At 45.4% G+C, this 14,359-nt stretch overlaps 1 protein-coding gene across 2 annotated transcripts in view; it reads right to left on the bottom strand.

Moving 5' to 3' along the window:
• LHFPL2 (LHFPL tetraspan subfamily member 2) overlaps positions 1–5,149 on the bottom strand; it is a 142,997-nt gene extending 137,848 nt beyond the window's left edge. For both annotated transcript variants that reach the window (XM_073680175.1, XM_073680174.1), the window contains exon 1: positions 4,951–5,149. The gene's annotated coding sequence lies outside the window, so the exon portion shown is untranslated. The remainder of the gene's footprint in view (positions 1–4,950) is intronic.
• Between the last annotated feature and the right edge of the window lie 9,210 nt (positions 5,150–14,359).

Here is a 14,359-nt window from a genome sequence, read left to right on the forward strand (position 1 = left end):
CTATGGGAAATCCACTTTTTTATTCATATGAGGAGTTTTTGGACAATCAAAAGGCTGCAGAGAACACTTTAGGAAAATAATTCTTCCAAAACTCTTTAAGGCTATGTGCACACAATTTTTCGAGGTGTTCTCTTCAGCTATGTATCTTTGTTTTCGGGGCGGCTCTGTCGCCAGTGCCTTTTCCCTTGTATCTTCATTAAGGGAGCAGGCAGTTTCTGAGCAGAAGCTGACCGAAGAGTGACTGAACATGTTACTTCTATTACCTGCTCCAGGGTTTCCGATCCCTGGAGCGGTTAAAAGAAGCAACAAAAGACTGAACGTGTGCACAGCAATGTTGTTTTGACGTTGCTCTGCATTATTTTCAGTTTCTAAGGCAGAACTGCAGTGATTTTTCAGGCAGATTTCAGGTGGAATCCGGCATAAAAAGACGGTGTATGCACATAGCCACTGGGTGGAAACTTTCTAAATCTCTTGAGTTTCTGCTCAATAGCTATCTATGCACACACAGGGTTTTTTTAGTATGTTTTGGAGCAGAAACTGAGAGGAAACTCTTCAAATCCTCATCAAAAACTTAAAGATACTGCTCAGTTTCCTTCTTTCAACAAATAACTTAACGAAAAAAAAACTCAGTGTGCACATAGCCATTTTCTATTTCGCAAACTCAGCAATGACTGCATGTACACAAAGCCCAAAACCACTTGAAGAAACCAAAAACTCCTTAAGGCTTTTTTCACACAGCGGCTTTTAGACGCCGACACAGCCGCAGAGTTTTCTTAAGTGAAGCCACTTCAGGAAAATTCCTGCAGTCCTTCTTCTAAAGCGGCTTTGCCGTCGTTTGTCTACTGTGACATGAACAAGGAGAATACCACTTCTTTTAATCACGTCAGAGTTTCTGAAATCTAGAGTGATTAATAGAAGTCACATAAGACGTAATGTGCACGGCAATGGCGTTTTGATATTGCTGTGCATCATGGTCATTTCATGGGGTAGCTTTACTGCGCTTTTTCATGCTGATTCCGGGAGGAATCCACCTGAAAAAGACGCTGTGTCCACATTCCCTCAAGGTATGTGAAAACGTCTTTTCCAGGTCTTTTTCCTTAAGTAGCTTTGCTGGTGGCTTTGCCATCATTTTTGCACTGCTGTGCACTATGTTCACTCCTCTTAGTATGCATTGAACTGTGTGTTACTCTCTAAAGTCTCATCTTATTTGTACAAGTACCATCAGAATAGTAAAGTGCTGCAGAATATGTTGGGGCTATAAGAATAAAAATTATTTTTCGCTGTTATTTCAGGTGGAAGTCACCTGTAAAAAGACATTGCGAACACATACCCTAAAACAGGACTATTTCCTGTAGCAGTTTTTGCTTCAAAAACGTAAGGTTTTTTTTATTTAAAAAAACCACAAGTGTTTACATACCCTTCAACTGGAAATTGCTTCAGGAAATACTCATTCATCCAGGAGTTTTTAGCTCGCTGCAGCAGTTTTGAAGAGTTTCTGAAAAGTTTTGGAAGAATTTTTTTTCCTGAAGCATATTTTACAGACTTTTGATTGGACAATGTCTAGTTTACAGAGGATTACATCAGGCGCAGCTTCAAAAAAGTAACATGGATTCTTTTTTTTTTTTTTGTTCACACCAGGTATTTTTCAAAACCTGAAGAAGAAAAAAAAAACAAATGTTCAAAACAAAGAACATAAGTGGTTTTAAAATAGACATGAATGAGCAGAGACTTTTAAAGAAGCACTCCTCCCGTCAAAGTTTTTATCCCCTTAATATATTGCAGTCATCATATTATATAGCACTGTGTACTTACTATTGCTCATTTTGCCTTTCTACCCACATAATTCTTCTCTTTTTTCTGCTCTATGTAGAAACAGGAAGTCTCTCTTTCCTGCCATTTATCATTCCCCTCTTTTACTCCTGATCCAGCTGCTCCACCCCTCCAGCCTGCCATTGACTTTTGCAGTGACTTATGACTCATACAGGGAAAATTGTCCTCTTGTTTCTACATAGAGCTTAGAAGGATTCAGCTAGTTAGTTTTTCATCACGTAACGGAAAACAGAAGAATTATCTGGGTAGAAAGGCAAAATGAGCAATAGTAAGTGCACAGTGCTATATAATATGATGATTGCAATATATTAAGAGGATGGAAATTTTGATGGGAGGAGGAGTGCTTCTTTAAGTATCTTTGAAGTGATTTTTCAAGTGTTTTTTGAAAACTTCATGTGCACATACCTCAAGTATCATTCCACTCACCACAAAGAGAATTACTGCATCCTACAGTTATGGAATGATGCTGCAGCTGCATGCAGAAATTTCATATTAAAAAGTGACATAATAAATACCCAGTGCTCTTCACTACTCACCACCTACAAAACAACACATCACTGTGCCATATATCTCGTAGGGGGAAAGATGGTAAAATGGCCAAATTATGAAATAAATAAGGATTTGGGTTGTAGCAAATGGAAATGAAAGCTGGGAGCCACAAAATCTTACACAGATGTATGAAAGTTTTTCCTGTCATTTCTTTATTCAGGAAAAAAAATGTTTTATATCGCATCTTATAGGGGGTTGTCTACTACTAGGACAACCCCTTCTCACTCTGAAGCTTTGCCCTGTGAAAATAATAACACTGATACTCCCCTCCCATGCAGTCACCGTTCCAGCAGTGTTGGTAATCGCTCTCCCAGGGCTCATGTGCGTCGTTGCGTCTCATGAGCCCGGCGCCCAATCAGCGCTGGCGTCACTATCCCCGCCTTGGGACATATGAGTCATCAAGAAAAAGTGATCGGCCAGTCGCAGCTCTCACTTCCTCTTGATTACTTATATATTTGATGGCGGGACAGTGACGCCAGTGCTGATCGGGCACTGGGCTCATGAGACGCAACGACGCACATGAGCCCTGGGAGAGCGATTACCAACACTGCTGGAACGGCGCCAGCATGGGAGGGGAGTATCAGTGTTATTATTTTCACAGGGCAAACCTTCAGAGTGAGAAGGGACGGTCCAAAAAAGGTCCCAGAAATTTAGGTCTGGATGGATGGATTTAAACTGATCACACAAGATCACGTATCTGCCGCAGACTTGATATTTCTTAGTAATGATTATAGTTTATGGCCACATCTTGTGAAAAACATGAGCTCCATGCAAGCGTATGCCAATGGAACAGATATACTATAGCTATTCAGAGAATAATACAAACAAAAATTGGTGCACAATTACTAAACCTGTATACTCTTTACATAGATCTAACACTCTGTATCGTAAAGTGGGTGCTGTCATATCTACCCTTATAAGTGGGCTTTACTTGGTGCAAGTAATTTTTGCCAAAATGTTGCTGCAGTTTTGGCTCACAGCATCACATTTTGAGCCAACCCCTTTAAACGCAAAGCCACACCCGTTGAAAAGGAAGGGGCAAAAAGCACCTAAAACTCATAATAAATGTGTGACAATGTGTGTAAAGGCTCATTCAGATGTCTAATTTTGCATATGAGTGCCATCTGTGTTTTTCATGAATAGCACACTTACCTATAATAGAGAATGGGGCTGTTCACATTTGTTTTTTTTGCGGACCGGGCACAGCGCCACGCCAGTCGGAGGCTGGAGTAGCATTTCTGGCGTAAAAAAATGATGTTATTTTTCACAAATCAGATGGACAGGCGTCCTGGCTCCTCACCAGCTCTGCTTTTTTCGGTAGAGCTGATCCAAAGTGGCATAAAAACGCTAAAAGTCACAACGTTTTTGGAGTAGCACTGCTTAACAAAAAAAAGTGCAACTTTTCAAAACTTTTACGCCACTTTTGGTGAACAATGGGGGTATTACTACCCACGGATTAGAACTGCTGGTCTCAGTAACAGCCCCAGACTGTAAGCGCGCGAAGGCAGGGCCCTCTCCCCTCTGTACCTGTCTGTCATTGTTAGTCTGTTCACTGTAATCAATATTCATATTTTTTATGTAATCCCTTATGTACAGCACAAATAAAGTAATAGTGCGCTAAAAAATAAACAATAATAAGATGTGCTCTTTGAAAAGCTACGATGGAAGTGGTCAATGGCAAGACCGTACTGCCCCCACATGGGGATACGTCACAGTATACAGACACTGAGCGGTGGGCATCATTACTCCTCTCCTGGAAGTCACTGATGCCTCCGCTGTCAGTAAAGGACCATAAAAGGGAACTCTACTGCCCCTGGTGGATGCATAGAAAACTGCAGCTAGAATAGAAAGACATTCCCTCCTTACATTACTCTTTTACTGCCGTTTTCCTAGAAGATTCAGAAGAAAGTAGAGCAGCCAAGTGCAGATAATCCACAAGGAGCCCTAAATCACTGTCGTCCATTCACACACACTCACTTGGCCAGCTCTATACTCATTTTTCCTTCATTCCAGATTAGATAAAAAGTGCAAAATTTTTACTTATTAAAAACAACACATAAGGAAATTTGCAGAAAAAAAAACAACAACTAGATTTAAAGCACAACCCATTGTTGTCCCAAATTATGATAGGAGGTTAGGCATTAACCAATCCTGGCATGAAGGGTTAACAGATGAGATCTGCAGCTCAGGAGGTCACCAGCCAAAAAAGGGAGAGTGATTGGAGATATTGATTTCCATCCACTTGGTGGGCAACTAAGACCTGGTCACATCAGAAAAATGAGGGAAGTGGGGGGCACATACATTACCCTGAATTAGGGAAGGATGCAGAAGATGAGGAGCCCCCCATACATTGTGCACTTACCAGCCAACCTGATTAACCCTTCATGCCAGCAATCCTGCATGCATGCAACCTATGGGTCTGCAGGGGTTAATTAGAAGACCTCCATGGCTGCTTTGCAGCAAGCCACAGCTCTGTGGAGAAATGCAGCGGTGAGGGCAGCGGCTGTGCATCCATTCATCAGCACGGGAAAGTTTCATTCACCAGACAAGACTTCAAGGAATTGAACTCACCCAAGAAAAAGCAGCCCCCTGACTCTCAGCGCCGGAGAAATAGTCCACTGCTGCCCCCGTTGTTCGTCTCCTGCTCGGTGCTCCCTCCCCCTCTCGCATTGACCGTGCACTGGTGGAGCGAGCGCTCCCGGAGCAGCGGCAGCAGTGTTGGCGGCGGCGGCAGCCTCAGTCTCCAGGTTGTGCCCGCCCCGTGACGTCACGGCTCCGCCCCCTCCAGACTCCCAGTCAGACAGTCCCTGGTGGTTCGGGGTCGCGGGCTGCTGCCCGGGAATCCCTGCAGAGCGCTGCAGTGCAGTCAGTGTATGGTGGTGGCTCTCAGCACAATGCACACAGTGTCTGCTCTGCTGACACATCCCAGGACTGCCAGCATTCGTGCACGAATTACAAAACGTTTCACTTATTTTTTTGCGTTTTTTTTTTTTTTTTTTTAAATCTTAATCATAAGGGTATGTTCACACTGAGCATTATTTACGTTTTTAAAGCAGCTACCACTTCAGGAAACGCCTGTTTTGGGGAGTTTTTCTTTTCCTGTAGCAGTTTTTGGAGGTTTTTTTTCCCCTGGAGCGTTGTTTGTAGACTTTTTCTGAAGTGGCTTTGCCTGGGGAACCTCGGTGTCTGTACCGGCATCTGAAAGGCGCTGTGTGACCACAGCCTAATGCCGTTCAGAACTGACAACATGAAATGACACCCGTCATGTCACCTGAGCATGGTCACAGGAGGACACAGTGCCGGAATGGTGCATTCAATGAAAAAAATAAATTTTTATAACATGTTTGTAAATTGTCTTTAGCACAGCGCAGCGTGGACATATTGGGGTCCTCTTTACAGGACATGCTCCCAAACACATCGTCTCACAACCCTTCTAACCTCATACACATCCGCCCAGCCCCTGCTTCCCCAGTCCCACTAACAGGAGCTCTATGGAACGCTCGCTCCGTCTGCAACAAACCTTCCTACATCCATGATCTTTTCATCACTAACAAACTTTCCTTCCTCGCCATCACCAAAACCTGACACACCCCCTCTGACACGGCCTCTCCAGCTGCACTTTCGTACGGTGGATTCCACCTTTCCCACACACCCCTGCCCCATTGGCAAGCATGGTGGAGGAGTAGGTTTTCTCCTGTCAGATAACTGCTGCTTCACCCAAATCCCACTGCCGCCCTTCGTTACCATCCCTTTTTTTTTAGGTGCACTGTGTGCGCATCTACTCCCCTTCCAACCTCCAACTGGCTGTCATTTACCGCCCCCCCAGGACCAGCCACCACCGTCTTAGACCATTTCACCACCTGGTTACTTCATTTCCTTTCCGCTGACATCCCCACCATCATCATGCGTGACTTCAACATCCCCATTGACACTTTTCTCTCATCTATCTCTAAGCTTCTATCCCTCACTTCCTCCTTCGGCCTTACTCAATGGTCTTCCGCAGCCACTCACAAAGATGGCCACACTCTGGACCTCATCTTCACCCACTTCTGTTCCCTATCTAACCTCTCTAACTCACTCCTCCCTCTTTCTGACCACAACCTACTAACATTCTCTTCCCTCTCCTCTCCAGGTGCACAATCCCCACTCCACAAACTTGAATACCCTTGCAGAAATCTTAAACACCTTGACCTACACTCACTCTCTGAATCCCTCCTCCCTCTTACAGACATCAGTTCCTTACATGAAACAGATGTTGCTGCCGCTTTATATAACACCACAACAGCTGCAGCTCTTAATTCGGTCGCCCCCCTCACACATACCAAACCTCGCACAATCAACAGGCAACCCTGGCACACAAGCCTAACCAAAGAACTGCGACAGGCCTCCAGGGTTGCTGAGCGTAGATGGAAAAGGTCCCACTCCAATGAGCACTTCATTGCATTCAAACAGTCCCTCACTACCTTCAAGTCCACACTCCCAGCAGCAAAACAAACCTACTTCTCATCTCTCACATCCTCCCGTCTCACAACCCTAAACAGCTATTCAACACCTTCAATTCTCTCCTCCACCCCCTAGTGCCTCCTCCCTCTCCTTTCTTTGCCTCATTCTTCAAGCAGAAGATTGACACCATCAGACAAAGTTTTCGCCTAAAGTCCCCCCAGCCCCTCCTCACACCTATTCAATCCTCCTCCTCCAAACCAGCTTCTCCACCATTACAGATCAACTTTCCTCCTTACTCTCCAAATCACACCTCACCACCTGTGAACTTGACCCAATCCCGTCCCACCTCATCCCAACCTTACCACTATCTTCATCCCAACCTTAACCCACCTTTGCAACCTGTTACTAACAACTGGTGTCTTCCCCTCATGCTTCAAGCATGCCTCGATCACACCCATCCTCAAAAAGCCCTTCCTTGACCCATCCTCTCTGCCTAGCTATCGCTCCGTAGCACTTCTCCCTTACGCCTCAAAACTACTGGAACAACATGCCCACTTTGAACTGTCTTCCCACCTCTCCTCCTGCTCTCTCTTTGACCACCTCCAATTTGGCTTGTGCACCATTCTACTGAAACTGCCCTGACTAAAGTCACCAATGACCTACTAACCACCAAATCCAAGTGACACTACTCTGTCCTCCTCCTCCTAGACCTGTCATCTGCCTTCAACACAGTGGACCATTCCCTCTTACTACAGACTCTCTCATCTCTCGGCATCACAGATTTGACCCTATCTTGGATCTCTTTATACCTAACAGACAGGACATTCAGTGTCTCCCACTCACACACCACCTCCTCATCTCACCCCCTATCTGTTGGTGTCCCCCAGGGTTCAGTTCTAGAACCCCTGCTCTTCTCCATCTCCACACTTTGACCTGAGACAGCTCATAGATTCTCATGGCTGTCAGTATCACCTCTATGCTGACGACACACACTTCTACCTCTCTGGACCCGATATCTCCTCCCTACTAACCAAAATCCCACAATGTCTGTCTGCTATTTCATCCTTCTTCTCTTATAGATTTCTAAAACTTAACATGGATAAAACTGAATTCATCATCTTTCCACCATCTCATTCATCCCACCCACCTGACCTATCTATCAACGTCAATGGCTGTTCACTCTCCCCAGTCCCGCAAGCTCGCTGCCTTGCGGTAACCCTGGACTCTGATCTCTCCTTCAAACCACATATCCAAGCCCTTTCCACTTCCTGCCAACTCCAACTCAAAAATATCTCCTGGATCCGCACATTCCTCAACCATGAATCTGCAAAAACACTAGTGCATGCCCTAATCATCTCCCGCCTCGACTACTGCAACCTCCAGCTCTGTGGCCTCCCTTCCAACACTCTTGCACCCCTCCAATCTATCTTAAACTCTGCTGCCCGACTAACCCACCTATCCCCCGCTATTCCCTGGCCTCCGCTCTGTCAATCCTTCATTGGCTCCCCATTGCTCAGAGACTCCAGTTCAAAACCCTAACCATGGCATATAAAGCCATCCACAACCGGTCTCCTCCATACATGCCTTCTGAAGTCTGCATTGCATCTCCATGCCTGTATTGGTCTGCAACTGATTGGTATATACTTCCCATTCATCTACATGTTTTAAGCCATGATGCTTTAAGGTCATCACACTGACTTGACCAAGTTTTATGATCCATGTAGATCTGCTAGTCTGTTTTTGTTTGTTTTTTCTCACATCTCCTTAAGTCCCTTTCTCCAGCTGTCACCACTCACCTAACTAAAATATTCAACCTCTCCCTCTCATCTGGTATCTTTCCCTCCTCTTTTAAACACGCCAGCATACATCCATTACTTAAAAAAAACATCCCTCGACCAGAACTGTGCTGCTAACTGCAGACCTGTCTCCAATCTTCCCTTTATCTCTAAACTCCTGGAACTTCTGGTCCACTCATCTAATCCACTATCTCTCAGATAATTCTCTTCTTTACCCTTTACAATCTGGTTTCTGCTCTTCACATTCTACTGAAACTGCCCTCACCAGCTCCTGCTCACTATGCTCCACTCTATTGGCCTCAAGGACACTGTTCTATCCTGGTTCTCCTCCTACCTCTCTGACGGCTCCTTCACTGTTTCTTTTGCCGGCTCCTCTTCCTCTCCCCTTCCCCTTACTGTCAGGGTTCCTCAAGGATCAGTCCTAGGCCCCCTTGTTTTCTCCTTATACACCGCTCCTATTGGACAAACAATCAGCAGAGTCGGTTTTCAGTACCATCTCTATGCTGATGACACCCAATTATACACCTCTTCTCCAGACATCACCCCTGCATTATTACAATACCAGTGATTGTCTTTACGCTGTCTCTAATACTATGTCCTCCCTCTATCTAAAATTGAATCTGTCAAAAACTGAACTACTCATATTTCCTCCCTCCACTAACCTACCTGTGCCCAATATTGCCATTCCCGTTTGTGGCTCCACCATTACTCCCCAGCAACAAGCCCGCTGTCTTGGGGTCATACTCGATTCAGATCTTTCCTTCACTCCTCACATCAAATCACTCACTCGCTCGTGTCATCTACACCTCAAAAACATCTCTAGAATCAGAACTTTTCTTACCTTTGACTCGGCAAAAACTCTTACTGTAGCTCTTATTCCTTCTCGTCTGGACTATTGCAACTCTTTACTAATCGTGCTCCCTTTTTCGAAACTTTCCCCTCTCCAATCCATCCTGAATGCAGCAGCCAGGATCATATTCCTCTCCAACTGATACACCGATGCTTCTTTCCTGTGCCAGTCATTGCACTGGTTGCCCATCCAATACAGAGTTCATTATAAACTTATCACTCTTACCCACAAAACTCTCCACGATTCAGCACCACTCTACATCTCCTCCCTCATCTCAGTCTACCACCTTTCCCGTGTGTAGCGTCAGCATCTCTGCCTCCTGCCAGGCAGAGATGCCGTTCCCCTCACCGCCGCAGTCCCGGTCCGGCGTCCTCCAGCTCCCCTGCTGCTGCCCGGGGTGCGCGCACCGCGTACTACTTCCCGGGCACTGTGCTTAGGGCATGCGCGCTCTCCCTCCCTCTTAAAGGGGCCTTGCGCGCCGTCCTAAAGAGTCCTCTGCCAATGGCCGGAAGACCACGCCTATTTAAAGCACCTCCTCCAAAATGGAGGTGCCTGTGCAAGGTTGTTGTTTGTGTGCTAACACTCTCTTCAGCCCTCAGGTTCCAGTGCCTTCCAGCCTGTTTATCAGTCGTGCCCGCCAGCCTATCTATCAGCTGTGCCCTCCAGCCTGTCTACCTGCCTCTCCGGCTTGCCTACCTGCTTCATCTGTCAGTTTACCTGCCTGCTTGCCTACCCGCATCACCTGTCAGGCTACCTGCCGTGCCCGCCTGCTTGCCTACCCGCATCACCTGTCAGGCTACTGGCCGTGCCCACCTGCTTGCCTACCCGCATCACCTGTCTGTCTACCGGCCGTGCTCATCCACTGTACCTGTCAGCTTCAGCCATCTGACCCGTGGGAGTCGCCTGCTCTCACACAATGTCAGTCCCAGAGTGGCACCTGGTTCACCTTCCGGGTCCCTCCTTGGTTCACGGAGTCGACTAAGCCGCTGTGTGACCAGGGTCAGTCCGGGTAGGCACTCCTTGCATCACAGCACAGAGGTTCCACCACCCGGATCCGTAACACCGTGCCCTCCGTTCTGCTAATGACTTCAAACTAAAATCCTCCTTAATCAGAACCTCCCACTCCCGTCTCCAAGATTTCTCACGTGCTGCGCCAATTCAATTAATTCCCAATACCCACAGCTTTAAGCAAGCCCTAGAAACTAATTTCTTTAGACTGGCCTATCGCCTTAACACACTTGTCTGACTGTCCCAGTTTGGCCCATATCAAAATTTTCTTCAAAATCATGCTCATACCATCCATGCACTGATTAGCCTCTGTCTGTACTGTACACATACTGGCTGGCGACCAGTTCCTGTAGTGCTATGTACTTACCCTATTTAGCATATTATGGCTGCATTATACAATATTTGTACATTTTACCTTTTGTGTCCCCCGTTTCCTCATAGACTGTAAGCTTGCGAGCAGGGCCCTCACTCCTTTTAATATCTGAGTTATGCTTATTTGGTAATGTCTTTTTGTCTCTTCAAGCCCCCCCCCACCTAAAATTGTAAAGTGCTGCGGAATATGTTGGCGCTATAAAAAAATAAAACTTATTATTATACATCTGTGACCTAGTCTCCCGGTACTTACCCGCACGCAACCTCCGATCCTCACAAGATCTCCTGCTCTACTCCCCTCTTATCTCCTCTTCCCACAATCGCATACAAGATTTCTCCCATGCATCCCCCCCTACTCTGGAACTCTCTACCTCAACATATCAGACTATCGCCTACCATGGAAACCTTCAAAAGGAACCTGAAGACCCACCTCTTCCGACAAGCCTACAACCTGCAGTAACCACCGCTGCACGACCAACTCTACCCTCACCTACTGTATCCTCACCCATCCCTTGTAGAATGTGAGCCCCCCGCAGGCAGGGACCTCTCTCCTCCTGTACCAGTCGTCACGTTTTGTTCAAAATTATTGTAATTGTTCTTGTATGTATACCCCTTTTTCACATGTAAAGCACCATGGAATAAATGGCGCTATAACAATAAATAATAATAATAATAAAGGGCAATCAAGATGGCTGACGTGGACCTTAATGAATTGTAATTGAATGTTTTGGTTACATTAATGATTGTTTGTTTGACCAATCATCACCCAACAAACATTCGTTATCTTTCAAAGACCCAGCATGTCTGATGCATCTGAGATGGGATTTTTGTTTAATGTGTATGGACACCTAAAGGAAGGGCACATTTAGAGCAGCTGGGAAGGAGACACTTAAAGCATCACTCCAGCGTTTTTTTTATTTCAGCGCTGGAGTGGTGCTTCTAATGCAAGATCCATGCACTTAATCTAAGGTCCCCTTCACATGTTCGTGTTTCAGGTACATGTGACATCTGCTTTTTTCACGGATACCACATGTACCCATTATAACCTATGGTGCTGCACACATGTCCGTGATATCACAAACCACACGAAACATGTCCGTTTTTACCAGCATCACGGGTGACAAGGGCCAATACAAGTCTACGATTACAAATTGCTGAAGGCAAAATAATTCCTAACTAAAGATTCCTAAGTTTAAAATATAACTTTTAATGATGCCTATTTAATAGATATTCGGAAATATAAATATGTGCTCCATTAAAATCACAAATAATGTGATGGTCTTATTCCCTTAATCAGAGAGATTTATATTGTGACAGATGTGATCATACATCAGATGGCACCAATAGTAGGCCTCCAGTCAGAATAGGGTATAGTATATATGGCCTCTCAGGCTATCAGTGCTAGCATTTACAGCAATATAAAAGACAAATACGATATACTAGTCTTTTTAGACTCTCAGCGTTATACGGCTGAGTTTAAAGGGAATCTGTCACCCCCTGGGCTACTATGGGCATACAGGTTATAGAAATGTAAATCTATACTTACCTGTTTGGCCCATATTAGAGGTTTGCTTGCATAGTAATAGATTTTTATTAAATTAGCTTTGGCAAGCTTTGCGTCCGGGGGACGCCAAGAAATCCCCGCCTATTAGCTTAATTTCCATATCCAACCCCCCCTCCCCTGCACCTCACAGGGCACTGTGATGTGCAGTTCCCGGCCGGATCCCGCGCCTGCTCAAGTTACCCTGTACGGAAGGCGCTCTTCATCCTGCCAACTGTGTAGCCTTGTGGAGCAGGAAACTTGTGCGCAGGGGGAGCCAAAACCAGGTGAGGAACAATCAGAGAAAAGGTATAATAGAGACAAGTCACCAATTCTGCATTTATCACCCACTCCTGGTTTTGGCTCTCACTCCTGAAAAAAATTACTGACGAACACTGACCAAATACTGATAGTGGAGCTGTGGCCTTCCGGTGACCATTTAAACAGAGAGCACCTTGAACTGGGGTACTAATAGGAGGACACCAGGAGCAGGGACCTTTGGGACAAAAACAAAGTATACACCAAAAAGTGGCTATACACTACTCCGGGTGGTTGGGTGCTTGAATAGGATTCCACTCCATCCAATACTTAGTAAAGAAAAACTTGGCACTACAATAGATAAAGCTGATATGATTTCACTTTTAAGCAATGCAAATCAAACAAATGTTTCGGTCAAACATTAGAGACCTTCTACAGGCAAACGGATTGCTGAGTATACAGGGATACAGAAGAATATACGAATAGAAGTACTGACCTGCATCTACAGGTGCATCTCACTAAATTAGAATATCATCAAAAAGTTAATTTATTTCAGTTCTTCAATTCAAAAAGTGAAACTCCTATATTATATAGAGTCATTACAAACAGAGTGATCTATTTCAAGTGTTTATTTCTGTTAATGTTGATGATTATGGCTTACAGCCAATGAAAACACAAAAGTCATTATCTCAGTAAATTAGAATACTTTATAACAACAGCTTGAAAAATGTTTTTAAAATCTGAAATGTTGGCCTACTGAAATGTATGTTCAGTAAATTCACTCAATACTTGGTCGGGACTCCTTTTGCATCAATTACTGCATCAGTGCGGCGTGGCATGGAGGCGATCAGCCTGTGGCACTGCTGAGGTGCTATGGAAGCCCAGCTTGCTTTGATACAAGGATGTTACCGATAGGATACCGAAGCTCATCAGTTCCAAGGATGTCCACCCATTTCTTCTGATACATGTTAGCACCAATGACACGGCAAAGAAGGACCTACCGACAATCTGCAAGGACTTTGAAGCATTTGGGAATAAAGTAAAAGAACTGGATGCGCAGGTAGTTTTTTCTTCTATCCTTCCAGTAGACGGGCATGGCGTCAGGAGATGGAACAGGATCCTTGATGTGAACAACTGGCTGAGACGATGGTGCAGACAACAAGGATTTGGATTCCTGGACCACGGTGTGAATTACCTCTATGACGGACTCCTTGCTAGAGACGGACTACACCTCAACAAACCCGGGAAACACACATTCGCCAGGAGACTCGCAACACTCATCAGGAGGGCGTTAAACTAGAAGAAGAGGGGATGGGAAGAAAAACGCCGGACACGAACATGCAACCAGAGAACATACTAATGAAAGATATGAAGTGCGACAAAGAAGGTCCAAGACAAGATACTTGGAAGGGAGGTAAGAAAATTTCAAATACAATCCACAGGGAAAAGATTGGAACAAAACAAAATCGTGTAAACTGCGTGCTAGCAAATGCCAGTGTAATGCACACACCCGGGCTGAGCGGCGTGTGCGTGTGATTCCACTGGACCGTGCCAGAGAGTGAATGCCTGGAGGGGCGTAACTAGGTATTCACCCGATCCGACCAGGGTCGCACGACGGCATACGACGCCAGTGCACCAAGGAGGAACCGAACAGAGGGACCAGGTGCTACTCCAGGACAGACCCCGGACACGGCTGTTGACCCACACAGGGGA

This window comes from Phyllobates terribilis, unplaced genomic scaffold (assembly GCF_046119375.1).
Source record: "Phyllobates terribilis strain yellow unplaced genomic scaffold, ASM4611937v1 Scaffold_1__5_contigs__length_1240528914, whole genome shotgun sequence".
Classification (NCBI taxonomy): Eukaryota; Metazoa; Chordata; class Amphibia; order Anura; family Dendrobatidae; genus Phyllobates; species Phyllobates terribilis.